We start from the raw sequence: 17037 nt of genomic DNA on the forward strand, positions 1-17037 counted from the left end.
GAAGACGATGAATGGTTAAAGTTGTTTCTGCAACCATGTCCTACCACTTTTGAAATGTTTGAATCATGCTGTTTTGGTGTTATGAATATATAGGCTATGTTCAATATTATATGCAGTCAGGGTCCATCCTCTGCTCAAAATCCCTTGGTATGATTCACATCAACCACATAAACCAATCATATGATCAATGATGTTAAGCTTGCTGAATCTTTTGATTGGAAAAATTACCATTGTGCTTTTCTCAAGCCAAAAGTATGGACTATGGAAATAAACTAACTAGAATGATCTTTAAATAAATACAAATATTGTTTAAGATAATAAAAAGCACAGTCGCTCATGAATATCCTCTATACACTGTATAATAAGGATGTCGTTGAATAAAAAAATAAATACATGTAGCCGAACGTTAATTTACGTAATGACGTATGCACGCGAGTGAGACGACGTTGAACTTTCATTGGTGGCTGATTTGATTAGTGGTCAGAGTTAGCATCCCAAAAACTATGGTTGTTTGTGAAATAAATTACAAACAAAGTCCTACATCTCAGGCTATAGTTCGTAAGCAAAAACAAGAACAGAATAACTTCAGTGACACATACTTTGTCAAAGTTGGACGGCCGAGTATAGACGCTTTACTTTTATTATGATAACACTGAGGGAAACTGGTTGTTAGCCATGATAACACACACCCCGCCTCTTAATGTAGCATTGAGGATGCTAGCACTGTGAAGACAAGGCGACCAGAAAGTCTACCTGAAGACGAGGACTGACGTTGAGAACAGAACTGTTTAAAGGTAAGTTAGCATCACCACCTGAAAGTGAGCTACATTTGTCATTTAGCATGTGTGCTCGGGTCTAGTGTGAGCTACAGGTAACACTACACGAGCATAGCCGGCAAAGTTAGCAGGAGGAGTTCTGTGTGTTAAATCCCACATCAGCCCCACGTCGAGTGTTTTATGATGTGCGTCCTTTGAGCTCCAAATAAGAAAAATGATTGGTCTATAGGGCGACTTTTCCACAAACTAAATTCAGTTCAATTTATTTCAGACATCTTCAAAGACAAATTAAGAGTAATAATTAATAAAAAAAAACATTTATAGGTAAGCAAAGCAATTTGTTATTACAACACATTCACTGCAAAGACTGTTATAACAAAAATGTGTTCAAAAAGGGCGTAGGATGAAATGCAACACTTCTCTAGTCATATCCCTTTTTCCATTTAAATGAATTAGTTGACTGTATAAACAAATAAACCTGAGGAATGTTGTTTCAAGTTTCCTAGTGTTTGTAGTGAATGCTGAGAGCAGGGGTTCTCCCTCACAAATGATGTCTCCCAGAGTGTGTTTTTTAAAGTCATTAAATTATTGTACATTTTACCCATCATAGTAAAAAAAACATATTGACAAAAAATGTAGCTGAACTTGAATTGAAACCTTGAAAATAAAAAAGGAATGAGTTTTCTGCCTTTCTTTATTGCCAGATGACTCCTAAGTTTAGGGTTAGTGAACAGTGAATTATCAAAAGCATCAGTAGCTGTAGTTTAATTCATAAAGGCACAGGAAATACTGCTCCATGCTCATAGAGGTCGGGACATTTTCTGCAGACCAGCTAAATGAAGCCACATTAAATCACTTTAAGGGACAGTGGGGGTCGTGAGTCTTTGGCACCTATATTTTGGGTGTCGCGGGCTGAAAGTTTGGGAACCCCTGCACTAGAGAGTGAAATATTAAAAAGGTAAGTTAAAAGAAAAAAGAAAAGGCAGCAAGAAACAATAAAACACACATTTAACTGTGACACAACATACAGAAATCAGGCATGAGTGCATGTTTGTTGCTGAATTAACCATGGTTTGTTGACCCTCTTAATCCTGTTTAAATGTGATAGTTTTAAGTAACCTGTCCAATAAAAATAAAGAGCATAAAGCCTCCTGTATTTAAAAATCACAAATATGTACTGATTTAGACGTATATTCTTGGATCAATGCATAAACCAAAGCATGAAAACTTGAATGTGCACATTTTTTTGGTCTGGATCTGCTGTACGTTTCTGACATCTTGTGGCTGCAGAACGTCAATACAACAAAATTACTTCTAACTCCTTGGATTGTCCTTTAATACTTCTTTAGACATTTTGATTATTGTTGTCATTTTTGTTTTTAATTTGGCAGTTTCAAAAAAGGTAGAGCTGACTCAATTTGAGTGTTGTGTGTTTGTTAGTTTTCCTACTATGGAGATCACTCAGAACATTAAGACACCACTAGAGGTCACTATAACTGAGGTGTTAGCTGAACCTCATGCTGCATGGAACTAATGTGGTGGTGGGTAAACTTTTTTGTAACAATTCTTTAACTTTTTTAAAACCTTTTTACCCAATACAGATCCTTTTTTGATGATGCTTTATTTTCATTTTATTTTTTAAAGTTTTTATTAATTTCCATTATGTGGGACTAAGAGAGGCAGGCTTTTTCCATATTCAAAAAGTGTCTAAATCTGCCTTTCAATTCAATTCAAGTCAATTCAAAAAACTTAATTTGTTCCCGGGGGGCAATTTAAGGCACGCATGAGCAGCATTGAATACAAATACAAATACAAATACAAAATACGAATACAAAAATACAAGAGCTTACCTGAGAATCTTACTACCCAAACACGTTGTTTCAAATAAAACAAAGTCAGTCAATTAGTTGATGATATTAATTTCAGTGACAGTTCAAACAATTATTGAAAAAGCAAATGTTTCACTGTCAAACTAATATATATGTGTGCTTTTATATTTAATCAACACAGCAAACGGAGGACTTGATTTGAAGCCCTGCTTTACTCCTCATGTAGTAGCAGTCAGCCAGGTTATCTCTAATAAGGTAAGTGATACTTTTGACATAAAAAATAACATTTTAGTAAATGACAAAATTTGTTTGTCGAGTGCATTCCCGAATCAGATTATCAAATGTATTAAAAGTCTATATTTCTTAAAAAGGGTGCTTTAAAGAGAAGAAGTAGAAATTACTTAACACACTTAATTCAACCTGGGTTAAGTATAAATGCAATCTCAACTTCCAAAACCTTTGCATGACTTTAGAAAAAGACTGTAAAGATATGATCACTGTGTCACACAGATGCATTTACATTGTGCAGCCACAAGGAGACAGAGAAGTGGCACTTTTCAAGCTCTGTAAGTCAGTTCTGTCCGTGCTGTAAGAGAAGCTGTATCCTCAAAGGCCCTCTGCTCTGGGTCTCTTCTGTTCTCCATAGAAGGACATGGTGGTGCAGGGAGCTGCTGGCTGACGGCACGGCAGCCTGATGCCAAGCTTGAGTTCGAAATGGTAAAAGAGAGGCGGAAACACCACAGAGAGAGGGGAAGGTTATGTTTATGGCCTCAGCTGGGGATTGTGTTTCCTGATATGTGCTTAGAGGTTAATCTTCATGACTTAAAGGATCCCAACCTGAAAACCATTAGACACAAGTGTTTCCAACTTGGTCACAGACAGAATTACATCCTCTTCATGATCAAAAAAATCCTGAATCAAGCAAGCTACCGGTGAGGATGTTATGTCTGGTCATGGTTGAGTGACCCAGATTCTCCCAGAAGCCCCCTGTGTGCAGATCTTAGTACCTGCTTGCTTCCTGGTCTGAACACAACAGCAGGGCTGTGAGATAAGATCGCCTGCAGGGGAAATGTGGCACATATGAAAGTTATTTGGTGCTCTGCTGATCTCTCAGCTGGGATAAATTCGCCTCAGCATGGACACACTGAACTTCAATCGAGAAAGTGAGAGGTGGGTGACCTTCACAGATACACATACATTCGTTTTTAACAGTATTTTAGACTTAGAAAGGGTCTTAGGTACTTCCTTATAATACTATAAGACCATAATAGCAGATTCTTTTGAGCTGATTAGCTTTTTGAAAGCCTCATGAGTGAGTTGGTGTAAGCAAGTTAAATATCAGGAAATAGACGAAGCACCCTCTTAAGATTGAGCTTAAATTCATTCACCAGTAACTGACAGGTCTAAAATAAGACTGCATCCTCATTTTGATTAGTTTGGATGTTCCTGGCTCATATTATTTCATGCTAGGCCATAAACTGTTGAGGCTATTAAATGCTAATACATGCAGAATAAAGCTGTGAAATGTCAACACAAATTCTAATCCTTCACAGAATCCCTCTCCCCATCGGTTCTGTATTCATGTGAGGCTGTAAATGACAAATAATGTGAATGTATTTATGACCTTTTACATTTATTATTCATAAACCTCCATTATATTCTTGAACTTATTTCCCTTTCTCATAATTTTTCCTCATCACCAATTCTTCCAGGATCCATCCATCTGAAAGTGGAAGCACAAACCCGAATGAGACCATGCTCATGCCCAAGAAATATCTGTCTGGTGTTACAACCCTCTTCAAAAACAAACCTGCGTGTCCTCACTGATTTATCGCTGACTGGGATGCTGCTGTCATCTGGAAGCGATTGAACCACCTCTGGGCTGTGGAGGAAGAAGGTGGGAGGTGGAAAAAAGGGGGGAAAACAACAGAGGAGGCAGAGAGTATAGGATGGAAATGCTGATGCACAGCTCTGCTCTGGTGGCTGAGAGGTTAAAGGTAAAAAGCATAGATCGTATAAAACATGTAGTCTCAGTGATGTCACCCGTTGGCTTTTGAAGCCCAATGATGGTGGTTGCCATATTGGAAATAAGGACTCAACCTTACTTTCAGTTAACCGAGAAAAAGGCATAGAGTTAGAGCTGCGCGTTCTTTAGTGTTGTGCTGTATCCCTATTTATGCCTAATGATACAAAACTTGTAATCTTATTATCTTTGAAACAAATGAGTTCTAAAAAACAATAACGCCCCTTACAGTGTGTGAATAAAGAAAAGTGCAATCCAGACCAAAACATCTGTTTGTATCAGGCTGTAAACATGCTAATTTCTACTGTAAAAATGGGGATTTCAATATGAAACCCAATGGGGATGCCTATGCTTTTAGAGCCAGCCTTAAGTTGACACTTGAAAGCTGCAGTTTCTTGCACACCTTCATTGGCTTCATTTTTCAGCAGTCAAGTCAACTTTATTCATAAGGTATAGCACATTTAAAACAACCAGTGTTTGCCACAGTGCTTAACAAGGTAAAAAGTACAAGAAGACAATAATAAACAACATATTGATATTAAAAAAGTAAAATCTGTAGGTATATTAATGTTCTCATCTCAAGGAGAAGGCCAAAGAGAAGAGAGTCTTCAATAATGATTTGAACATTCAATGGTGGGGGGTGATCGTATCTTAAGTGCCCCTTTACAATAAATCATCTGACATTTTTCAGCCATTCAACCCCACTGTGGGTGTTTATGTATTTTGAAATGGTATTTTCTAAATCATCTCTGCTCTGGGGCACAGGGGAAAACAACAACTTCTTGTTGGCACAACTTTAAAGGCCTTTTAGAGTGGTTTAAAAATACTCAAAGAATCATAGTAAAAACCAGTAACTACCACTTTGAGAGACTCACCCTCTGCATGCACAGTTGGCATGGACATGTTCTGTGTAACAGGACTAACTAGCCTTTAGATAAAAGAAGTTTGAACCAAAAACACCAAAACAGGCAAAAAACGCACTTAGCTGAAAGATACTAAAATGGATTGAACAGCAACAAGAAACTGCAGCATTCAGTTTAGTGTTGGTTCTCTGTGATATGAGCTGTTAGTGGCTACTCTTATATTGCGTCTCTTGTAAACTTATTTATCTCAAAACACTGATAAGTTTGGTAATCCAGGCAGCTAAAATGGGAATTGAACTTGCTTGTCAGTGATTACCTGTGATAAGAAAACTTCCACCTGAGCTGAAATCAATCAGAGGTATCAAAAGGATAAAAAAAATTCTAACTGTCAAAGCACAACAACGTCTTTTACCAGGACTTATTTGTACGTTTACATTTCATCTGTAATCCATCATTGAAAAAACAAACTGACCTTGGAGACGAGCCCGTGTGTGTGATTGTTCCGACATCACCCTTACCCTGTTAATGGGAATCAGGAGAAAGATTTAGCAGCTTGACATTGTAAATCCTTCATTGATCGCCTGGCTTTAATTAGAGCAGCAATCGTGAAGGGTTTTAGCTACTGCTGTTTATCCATGCTAGCTTTGAAAGCCTTAACATCTGGGGTAAAGGTCAGAATGCTGCAAGTTCACCACAGAACTCCACTGCCACAAAGAAATGAGGGAAATCCGCCTCTGCTGGTTTGGAGTTGTAAGCCAGGTTGGCTGTTCTCTCTCCTTTAGTAAACGCTGAAAGACAAAAAAAAACTTGGCCTTGTTGTCAGGCATCACAGCACAAGTTGGATAGCTTTGGCTTCTCTGGGAATGTAAAGCCTCTCTCTCTGCCTGTAATCTATAATCTTAGCTCAACTGCAGCTCAGGGAAATCGATGTCAACATTCATGCAGAGAAGGCGAGACAAAAGGAAAAGAAAAATGCACACAGAAAAAGTGAAGAGAAACAGCTGAGGTAAAAGTATCTGTAGTAGCAGGTGGAAGAAAGTAGAGGCAACCATGAGGACAGAGAATTAGAGGGGGGGAAAAAAGCATGTGGACAGAAGCTGAGCTGACCCCTGAGACATGGGGCCTGATTTGTGCTGGAGGCCTCAGAGGATTTGGGGAGAAATGCATGTTGTTCTCAGAAAGACTCGTAAATACATGAGCTGTTTGATGCTTGTCATCTCTTATCATCAAACAGGCAATATATTTAATTTTAGAAGAAGATTCTTCCTGTGATGTTTCCAATAATAGTGGGGAGTATTACTCACTGTCAATCCTTACAGTAGAAAAAAAGTGAAGGAAAACGTCTAAATGAAGCGCACACATACCCAGAGGGATGTTTGAGTCAGGGTTTCTTAAAGTGGTCTAAATTAGGTGGTGGGATTGAGCCTGTCTGCCTTGGTTAATAGCCTTGCAACCATGAGGCAGTACATTATACGACTTCACCTAAAAAAAACTGGACTATCCCTTTAATAGTATTTGTTATGTAGGGAAATTGTGTTTCGTTGTTGTCTGCCTAAAATATTTTTTTATCTAGAGGCTTCTTAAGACATTCCCCACCATGTGTGTCTTTTTATTTTTAACATTACAACTATGATATATTTTATGCGTTGGTCAACACTTGAAATCACAATTCTTTCATTGTTTTGTCATACAGTTTCCAGGTTTATTATGATAGGAAATCTGTTTTGACAATGAATACAATTGTCACACAAGCAGAACTCAAAATACCACAAGTATGAGTCTTAGAGCTTTTTATTTCAGTACATGTCTGTTCATTCCCTTTCCACAGAATGAGGTCAAACCATGGTGACTGCATTTTCAGTCTGTCTGCCTGAGAAGATGAGCTAAGTGTGAAAGACTTTTTTGTTTGGCAGACAATTTTTATATATGTATATATTTTTTGGGGGTGCCTTGGGGGTTCCTTTATTTGGAGAGGCCAGGACAGTGGATAGAGCAGGAAACCAGGAGAGAGAGCGGGGGGAGACTACAGCCTCTATACATGGAGCATGTGACCTAACTACTCGGACAAATCGGTGCCCCATTTGGCAGACAATTTTTGCTTCTGCGCTGCAAGTAAGCAGTTATTATGGCCAAGGTCCAAACACACACCTGCTTGTTGTATAAGTGCTGATTCAGAGGATGAAACAGAGATCTTAAGGAGTGTAACTTTACTTTTAAAGCCTTTGAAAACTTGGCTGCAGACCTTGAAACTGAATATCTATTATCACACAAGCAGCTTTAGAATAGCTTTACCATGGATTTGGTGTGGCTGATTTGTTTTGATTGCCAGTGATAAGGTGTATCTTAAGGCTGATTTATACTTCTGCGTCGCCCCTACGCAGCAGGGGCTGACGCGGACATGAGCCCCACATACTTGTGCGTCGGTGTGTCCGTGTCGCGCAGCAATTCTCCGCCGAAACGCCTGAGGGCAGTGCGGTCTCTCTGATAGCCGGTCGCCTGCTTCTGGTCCTGCTACGATCTCTGTTTACTTTTCCACATCGATTCAGAGCGTGTTATGTTAATCGACAGCTGATACATGTTGCTGTTTATCATACAGACATGATTACATGAAGAATAGAGAGGAGGAGATGAAATACACGGCCGATGTGTGGCCGATCCCGGAAGTGCTGTGAATGCGGGAAAGACAAAGCCGTCGAGCGGACCAATCACAGAGCTTGCGGTCCGCGTCGGCTCTACGCGTAGTTACATTTTGGAGGAGGTGCACGTCAGCTACGTGCGTAGGCCTCTGCGTAGGTACGGGAGCTACGCGGACCTACGGCGTAGGGTACGCCGTCGATTCGACGCAGAAGTATAAATCAGCCTTTACTTTGATTCAATAGTTGCTGAACCCTGAATTATATGACATCATCATACCCCTTAGCACTACCTACTTTAAAACCTTGAGAATCCAGCAATCCCTCAAGTGAAATAACCAAAGCTTTACAATCTGTAACAGGAAATTCATTGTTAATAGTGTGTTAACAGTTTTTGTAACTTCCATTATTTCTTAAAGTCCTATTGTCACTGCAAAATCGGAAAAACAATTTCCTAAAATGGGAAATGAGACAATATGATGAGCATGTGAATGCACTAACAATCCCAAATAGTAATCTGATTGCAGTGAAAAGGTTAAAGACCATCACATTAGCTCACACAACCATCCTACATTGTTGTTTCTGGTTGATTGGAGACAGAACAACTGGGTCAACCAAACTAAACGGTAACAAATAAACTTCTGTGTTGTTTGTGTTGTTTGACATCAGAGAGCTCGTCCAGCTGATTGTGACCCATTATTATCCCAATGTGCAGGAGGGAAAAAGACCATTACCCCACATGTTTATAGGGGGAAAATCTGACATTCAACCAAACACATTAAGCCAATCATTTGCAGGGCATAACCCATTTGTCCACTTGTTTGTATGGTAAAACGTGAGATGCACATGAGGCTTTGAAAGAGACCTGGGGCAGCCTTTTTCGTAAGTGGGTCGGATGGATGAAATGCCTTTGGATCAGTCCCTACGTGTGTCACAAAGCATGCTTGTCTCTGGCTAACAGGGTGAAAGAGGCTCAGGCGTATGGCCCCCTTTCACTCTGACACTCAATTAAGCCCTAATTGGTTTGAGGACCACAACAGGCATGTGGTACGGCAACACCCCAGGCTCCTGTGCACTTGTTCCCTACTGTCCCACTCCCCCCTCTCTGGAAGTATTCCTTTGATCTGTGAGCAACCAAAGTAGATTTTAAGCCAAGGGGTTGATATCCTACTTTCCACTTCAACATGTACAACAGTTTGACACAGTTACTTTGGTATTTTACAGTTCAGTTGACTTACAGATTAATATAGTACAGTGGGTATGGCAGACGACAGTGAAGTACTGGTATGAATCCATATTGTTTTTGTGTGGCCAATAGAGCAGCAGATACACATGGCTAAATGTGTGTGAGACATTTCCCTCAGCTGTGTCAGCAGTACATCATCTCTTTATGGTGTGTTGCACTCCTCTAATGCATTACTGGAAAGCTATGTCACTGCTCTCCAGAGACCCATACAACCATGTAACAGCAAAATCACTGCAGTCATGATTTCTTTTAACCCCCTCAGCTTCACATCGTTCTGTATTTACATTTATTTAAGCTGACTTAAACTTTTTCTTAAACATCACTCCTGAAAAAGATGTAATTTAGGATTCAGGGAGGGATTTTCATGAAGTACCTGTCCACTCCTTTTAAGAAATTTGCCAGCACATCAAGTTTTTTCTATTCCTCCTTCAGAATTATGCAGAGAGGTAAACTGATTGATTGAAAATATCTGTGTTGATAAGGGAATAGGGGCCTTCAAGCACCTTTCTAACTCAGCTGACTGATCTGTTTTCATTGAAAAGTGAAGGAGACCAGAAATATATATATACACAAATGTCTCAACCTAAAATAATTATTTTTAGGTGAAAAACAAAATCTCTTTTTGAAGGTATTGAAATGTGCAGTAAATAAACAACATATTTAGAGGCCTTGAACACAGCTTTGTTAAGGCACTATGACAAAACATGCAGAGAGGTGGAAAATATTGGAAAAAACAAAAAAGTCCAAATTAGGCCTCGATTGTGAGCCAAATACAAGACACAAATAAAATATATTTTGGGGATTTCATTCTAATAACAGAGAGTTTACAAATAAGATGGGATGAGAGATGAAAGAGGATGCATAACATACATAAAAAATCAGCAGGACCATGGGCAGGTCCAGGCTTTTGTGACTGGGGTTATCCAACTGGGGCACTGACTGATGCGGGGGTGGCATGAAGTATGTTTGTGCAAGTGAATAACATTTATTTACCCGGTCTATCTCAACTATCTCACGGCACCGTCTCACTGAGATTTCATTTAAAGTAATAGCATTGGTAATAGTGCCCTTCGATAGGAGAAGTGAATGAGTCTTTCACAATTTTCTATTTTTTTTAACCAATCCCTGATTCAGTTTGAAGAGTAAAGACTGAATTAGCATTCACCCCAGATAAAAAGATAAAGAAAGGCACATTTTGACCAACTAAAACTGAAATAAATATAACAAATACAGAGAAAAGGTCAATTCAGAGAAGTCTCAACTATTCTCTAAGCCTCCTCTACTGCTATCTGGCCTGATCTGACAATACAAGGAGCTTAGAGTAATATTGATCAATCAAATAGGATAAGATTGTATCTAGGAAGAGGCTTCATTCTGAGTGAAGTATTGATCATGAAATCCCCAGCCCCAGTCTTCAAACAAAGCTGAATTGATAAAGCTGTGGGTTGAAAGGTCAGCATCAAATCTCATCTTTATCCCCTTGTATGTCTGTTGTTTTCATTGGCCCCGTCTTGTCTGTCATCTTGCAGCAGAGTGATCCAACTCAAGTAAAATCTGCCTGCATGTTTGCAGAAATCCAGCAGAGAAACTAACAACACATGCAAACACATTCACACTAACACAAAACAGATGGCTTCATCCGCAACCATGTTATGAGTTACACTTAACCGCAAAATCTTCAAGTAGTCATTGGAAACTCCTACGACTATTCCCAAGAAGCCAGGCCTCTGCTGACCCTGACCCATGTCTGATTACGTCAATGGATGGGAACACCACGGCCTATTTCTGCCCCTTTGTTAGTTTCCCTCAGCGTCCCATGGAGCCCAGAGACCTCTGGAGTAAAAACACTTTACAGTAGCAGCCGGCTCGTGGGACGATGGAGCACATTCCAACGTCTGGGAACGTCCTGATAAACTGTTAGTGGATCCCAGTAGTTGTTATTGAGAGGGGGAGGATGAGACCCAAGTATTGATGGCAACAAGCTACAGTGTCGGATGAGAGTTATGAAGAGTCTTCATAATTATTGTTCACTCATTTGTAGTGAAAAGAATCCAAATAGACAAGAAATTGCTACTTTTCTGTTGTGTTGATACTGTTGCATCTATTTAAGAGCTCAACGATTCAAATGATTGTGTTGACCTTTGAAATAAATCTGCTATTTAATTGTTTTGGGATGTTTTTAAACTGTTGCCGTTTGGGCCCAGCATCTAATTTGCATGCCCCATGTACAGAGCCTTTAAGCTCTGACACGTACCCTTTACTGCGTGTATTTCCCCACTGTCCTAGCTATCAATAAAAAAAATAGTTGCTCTGGAGAAGTGTAGATGCTTAGTTAGAGTACAGGGACATTTATTGTCATTTGCACAGGTAGAGTTTTTGAACATAATTCATTTTTACTATTGCACATGCCATTTTTTCACATCCACATTTGTACACATGGTTCAATGGTGATATGAAAGAGGGTCTTTCAAAGTGATGGACTTGTTACCTGTTATTTAGAGAGTTTTAGCTCCATAATAATCTTGCTTATCAGTCCTTATCAGTATTAAGCTCAGCCCCCTATTGAGTGAGCTAAGACCCCATAACTTCCTGTGAAAGTCCAGATCTCCACTTTAGTATCACTTACTTACATAATAAGTTTCCAACTTTAGGGGGCTAATTACCTTACTACTGAGGAGGTATTAGTGAAAAAAAAACTTTGAGGATAGCACACTTGACTAAAATGACTGTCAGGGGTAATTAAAGATATTGCCCCTTACATTACTTAAGCTTCAATTAAAATGGCTAACCTCATACGCATCAAATCCTCCTTTAAACATAGTCTATCATTTTTGTCTCTGTTATACATACAGTACTGCATTCTTCATACTACACCCAAAGTCAAGCCATGATCTCTTTGTGTCTTCTTAAATCTCCGCCCTTGGACACAAAGCATGGAGAATCTAAATCCCAGGATTCCTGTGTGAATGTTCATAAAAGCTGTATCAAATTGCATTTCAGTATAGTTTAGCTCTGTGAGCTTGTGCTCTCTCTATTTGGACGGGCTTCAGCACAGAACCAAGAAATATGAAACTAGAATTTTGACTCAATTTGTAACGGCCCAACTTTTACAAATATACAAAAAAAATCAGTATCATGTTTGAGATTCTTTGAAGACTCGCTCCTGAAAATATTTATCTCATCCCAGCAGCAGTGATGTTTGGTTAAGAAACAACCCTTGGGAATAAAGAGGTCCTGATCTGTGGTTTCCTCTCACACCACACTGTGGCTGCACAGAGGAAAGCCTGTGGTGGTTTCTCCTCCACTTTTGGGAGACTTAAACTATTTTGAATGGTTCCTGTCATGAAAATTGGCTGTGCTGTGTGGCTGTAGTATATAGCTCAGTATAACCATGAACCTCAACCTGATTGGAAGGCTGACAGAATATAGGGTGTCTGAGAAAGCACATCCATGTTTTCACTGGATCTGCCAAGGGATTAAGGTCTATGTATGCTTGTGGTGTGCATGTACATGCATCAGAAGTTCCCATGTATTATTATATACTGTATTATTTTGCCTAATTAATGGTTTCACAACCAACTAAAACAAGAACCCTGCAAACTTTACATCCCTGTTATATAGGCCAGCAACTGTCTGTCATTCATCTTGGGAAAAGTATCGACTCTTGTTTGATTTTGAAATATATATATTGTTTTTTTGTCCCCTATTCGCTTTTTGTATGTGATTCTCAGGTCGTTTTGCCCTCCCCTGAACTCTAAGTCAACTATTTTCAACATGAGTAACTTAAACTGAGCTTTCATGTCTTTAACTTTTGTCTGCACATTGTTGTTAGTATATTCTCCAGTTCAGACACAGTATTTGTCTCCATTCAAGTGGTCAGTGCATTCAATTATATTTGCCTTTCATGATATCTGCACTCATCTCAAGTAGATTGGGTATTGTTTCCATTTTATCATTTCAGGTTCTGCTTATGGATTCCAGTTCCTATTGATTCCTGATTACGATTCCATAATTTTTGGAGAGTAAAAAATAAACAATTGTACAAGAAAAAAAGTTAGCCTGTTAATGGGAACGTGAGCTCAGCTGTGTTTTTTACCTGAGTGTGATGGGACGTTACTACAGCTGTGGCAGCTGTGTTTTTGTGAACATGAGACTGCAGCACATTGAAGACAGAGCAGTTCCTCAAATTCACGCTGTGTTGAAGTGAATGTCTTTAGATGGTTTGTTGCGGCGGTCCGTCATGATCCTCTACTCACAACTTTATTGACATGCTGCATCACACTGACGTAATGATATGCCAACATAGCAGGTTCTGCCAGATGAGAAAAACTTTCTGTGGACTCTTACTGAGGTTTAATCCCAAAAGATTTATGTCTCCGTTAAGAACCGAAAAGCTGAACTGAAATGCATGTTCCTTATCGACTCCACAAATCTAAGAAGTTTGGAACTAGTTTTCAGTACCTAAGCCTAATCTCAAGCCTGGTCTTGTCCATCATACACATTGCTAGCTAACTTAGAGCCCACTGTAGGGGCCACAATGTTCATTTTCTGTCTTATTCGTTAACCATGATTATTTCCTTTTTTATTGCTTACTTCATTTCCAGTTTTGGGTTCATGGGTGTGGTGAACCTTTTACCTACCTGTTCAGTTGGGGGCGGGAGGTGCACACATAGAGGGTGAGTGGGGTTGAGTATTTTTTGTTGACCGCCACCGTCATGGTCATTTTCATTGTTTATTTCGATCTTTTTTGGTATTGATTTATTTTGAGTGTTTCTTAATAAATAGAAAACTTACTTTGAACTTTGATTTTGATTTAATGGCAAGACGCGTCGCAAGCACAACCCCATTTAGTCTCTGCAGCACCTTACAAGCTGAGCCGCTTCACCCACATTATCAAGCATGTTTTTCATTGTTAGCTTATATCGTTTGTTTGCTCTGTATTTTTCAAACTCTTCTCAGTTACATGGATGTATTTCAGTGAATGTCTTCAGAGGATTTCAGAGTGGTCTAAAAATAAATATCAGACAATCGTCAACGGTGCACTCCCTTTAAGCTGTCACTTAGAAGTTTAGGTCTAATTTTCCATTAAAGATCAAATAAGCATTTTCTCCAAATGTAGTTAATTTCTTTTAACATGTTTACTCCATCACCTCCTCGTGTTGTGTCTCTCCTGTGTCCTCCACCCTGTCTTGTAAGCAGGAAACCTTCCTCCTTCCCACTGTTTCACTGCTTTTACAGCCTGCCCACATTGTTTGCGTGCCCTTCATACACTTGCCACCCACTGTGGAAAAAAACACACTCAAGTGGAAATAAAAGCAGCCTGTCGGGTCTCTGCATAGAGCACAGGTTGAAGCAGTGGCATTTGAATAATTAGTTGATGAACTGCATGTTAAAATGTGCTGCTCTACAGTCTGCTTAGCATCAGTGAGTCTCACGGCTTCTTGTGGTGTTTTGTTTTAAAGCAGAAGTCTGCCCTGATACAGGCTTCAACACCAGCCGCAAACACTTAGCCTGCTTCAATTAGCTGAGCTGTGCACTACCAGACAAAACCGCCGTTCCTCGTTCAGTAAAAATCAATGTCTGAAACTGACACCAGCTCTATACACAGCAGTACATTATCTCTACAGAGCTGCACATTGTCAGCACAGCTTAAAAGCTCAGTGGATACTACATGAGAAATGTGTTGACACACAATACGGGCAGATGTTCTATTTTTTTCATGCATTTAAATGTTCATAAAGTTTAGGCCTAAGATTGGATCAGTTTACAAGTTGTACAAACATGGGGAATCTGACCAATGACTATTTCAGTGATTCCCACTTGTCTGAAAAGACTGTCCAGTGCAGAGGGACATGTGGCCATATTGTACTTCAAAACAATCTTAATATCCTCAGAGTTAATGATAGAAAACGCTAACTTTAGTATTCAACCATTCTCTAGCTAGCATTAGCCTTTGTTTGTGATATAAGTAGTGACAGGATTGGCATAAATCCCTAGCTAACCTTACTTTTTGCTTGCTAAAAACTCAGTAAGCTAGGAGTTAAGTTGAAAACTTAAACTTGCTCTTAAGTATTAGCTGTTGGTTTATAATCAAATACAGGCATGGCATCGAGCGAACAAGAATGTTAACTAGCAATTGGGATAGTTGGCTTTTTTTTATATTGCCAGAGGTTTTCAAGATTTGTCTCCCAATTTGCATCCTTATGTCTTATATAACATTACAACATAAAAATGATTTACTAACTCATCTTTTTCAGACAAAGCTACTTATCAAAAAACGTAACCTGCAACTAGGACTAGGAAGTTTTGTTGTAGTTCAGTTCACTGCAACTTCCAATCAGTGTGTCATATTTGATCCAGGGGCCTTTCTGTCATTGAAGACTTCTGTGAAGGCTGTTCTCATGTATATGGGCATGTTGCTCCTATGATTCCCCTCCTCTCTCATCAGTCCCCTCTCCCCTGAGCAGCATGAAGAGCTTTGGGTATGTTCAAATTTCATGTTGCATTAAAAACAAATTCAAATTCAGATACGTTGTGACTGTTCTTTCTCTTGTGAAAACACCACAACATTAGCAAGCTCTGTGACTGCTCCACACCCCGACATGGACCACATCACGCTGGTGCTTGGGCCTGCTCAAAGCTTTAATTATCCACCATCTTTTCAAGCAGGGCTGAACTGTTTCAGATTTGTAGACTTTCTATATTTAAATGATTCACCAACCTTCAACACTGCATTTGAATTATAATCATCTTTGCTCCCTGAGTGTGACATAGATTATCTACTGTAGGAAATTCTGTAAATTGCACATCATTAGTTTGGTTTGACAATCCTGCACTCTCCACATTTAGGCCTTGACAGCAGGGTGTCCTGGCTTTCACCCACCCACAGGGCATTATCACACATGTCCTATTACAACCAACACCACCTTCTCGCCCACACATCCTGCCATCATCACCTCAATCTGTCAACTCCTACAGCTTAATGTTCACATTTGAAAGAAAAATCCCATCATCCTCTTTTCACACATCCCAGTGAGACTGTAAAAGCAGACAGACAAAGGGGATCCTGGGGTTGTTTTCAGATTACACAAAGCTGTTATGTCTGTCCTCATTAAAGCACATTCCCATTAATACTGCTAAGCTCTAATAAGAAGGCGGGGGGACATAAGTAACACTGAATACACACATGGGATTACATCGTCTGATCTGTGGAGCTCTTTACAATCAAACACCACAATGCAGCTAAATCTGTTTGATATGTGACATTAGAAGGTTTAAGCTTGCCATCCCAGGAGGTGTAATATCTCTTTGTACATGTGGATGCATACAATAGTTTTTGTTAAAAGTATTAACTTGGCCTATCTGCAACTGCTTAAACTATTTGAATTTTAGAAGCTACTTGGTCATCCCACTACAGACAATTTTTGGGTGTTATGCAAACCAATGCAGAATCTTAAAAAAACTGGCTCCAAAGACAAAGGAAACCTCTTTGGGTCTTTTGTCAAAATGCCCATTTTTACTGCAGAATTTCTTATGATTGCCTTATTTCAGGTATGTAGCTCAATTCTTTATTTATGCACACTGTACATGGGGCGATTTTTTTTTAATAACACATCCGTTATAATGATATTATACATACATTTGCTTAATTGGGGGTGTTGCTGAGT

The 17037-nt window shown here is 39.3% G+C and overlaps 1 protein-coding gene and 1 long non-coding RNA gene across 3 annotated transcripts in view; one reads left to right on the plus strand and one right to left on the minus strand.

Annotated features, from left to right (window-relative positions):
• The first annotated feature begins 434 nt into the window (after window positions 1–434).
• ttc22 (tetratricopeptide repeat domain 22) overlaps window positions 435–17037 on the plus strand; it is a 52705-nt gene continuing 36102 nt past the window's right edge. For both annotated transcript variants that reach the window (XM_034702664.1, XM_034702672.1), the window contains exons 1-2: window positions 435–794; window positions 2787–2860. The gene's annotated coding sequence lies outside the window, so the exon portion shown is untranslated. The remainder of the gene's footprint in view (window positions 795–2786; window positions 2861–17037) is intronic.
• Window positions 4236–6152, minus strand: LOC117826617. Its single transcript, XR_004634070.1, has 3 exons — window positions 5964–6152; window positions 4416–4487; window positions 4236–4328 (listed from the first exon to the last, which is right to left on the minus strand). It is a non-coding gene; the product is annotated as an uncharacterized LOC117826617 (long non-coding RNA).

This window comes from Notolabrus celidotus, chromosome 2, assembly GCF_009762535.1.
Source record: "Notolabrus celidotus isolate fNotCel1 chromosome 2, fNotCel1.pri, whole genome shotgun sequence".
In the NCBI taxonomy this organism is placed as follows: Eukaryota; Metazoa; Chordata; class Actinopteri; order Labriformes; family Labridae; genus Notolabrus; species Notolabrus celidotus.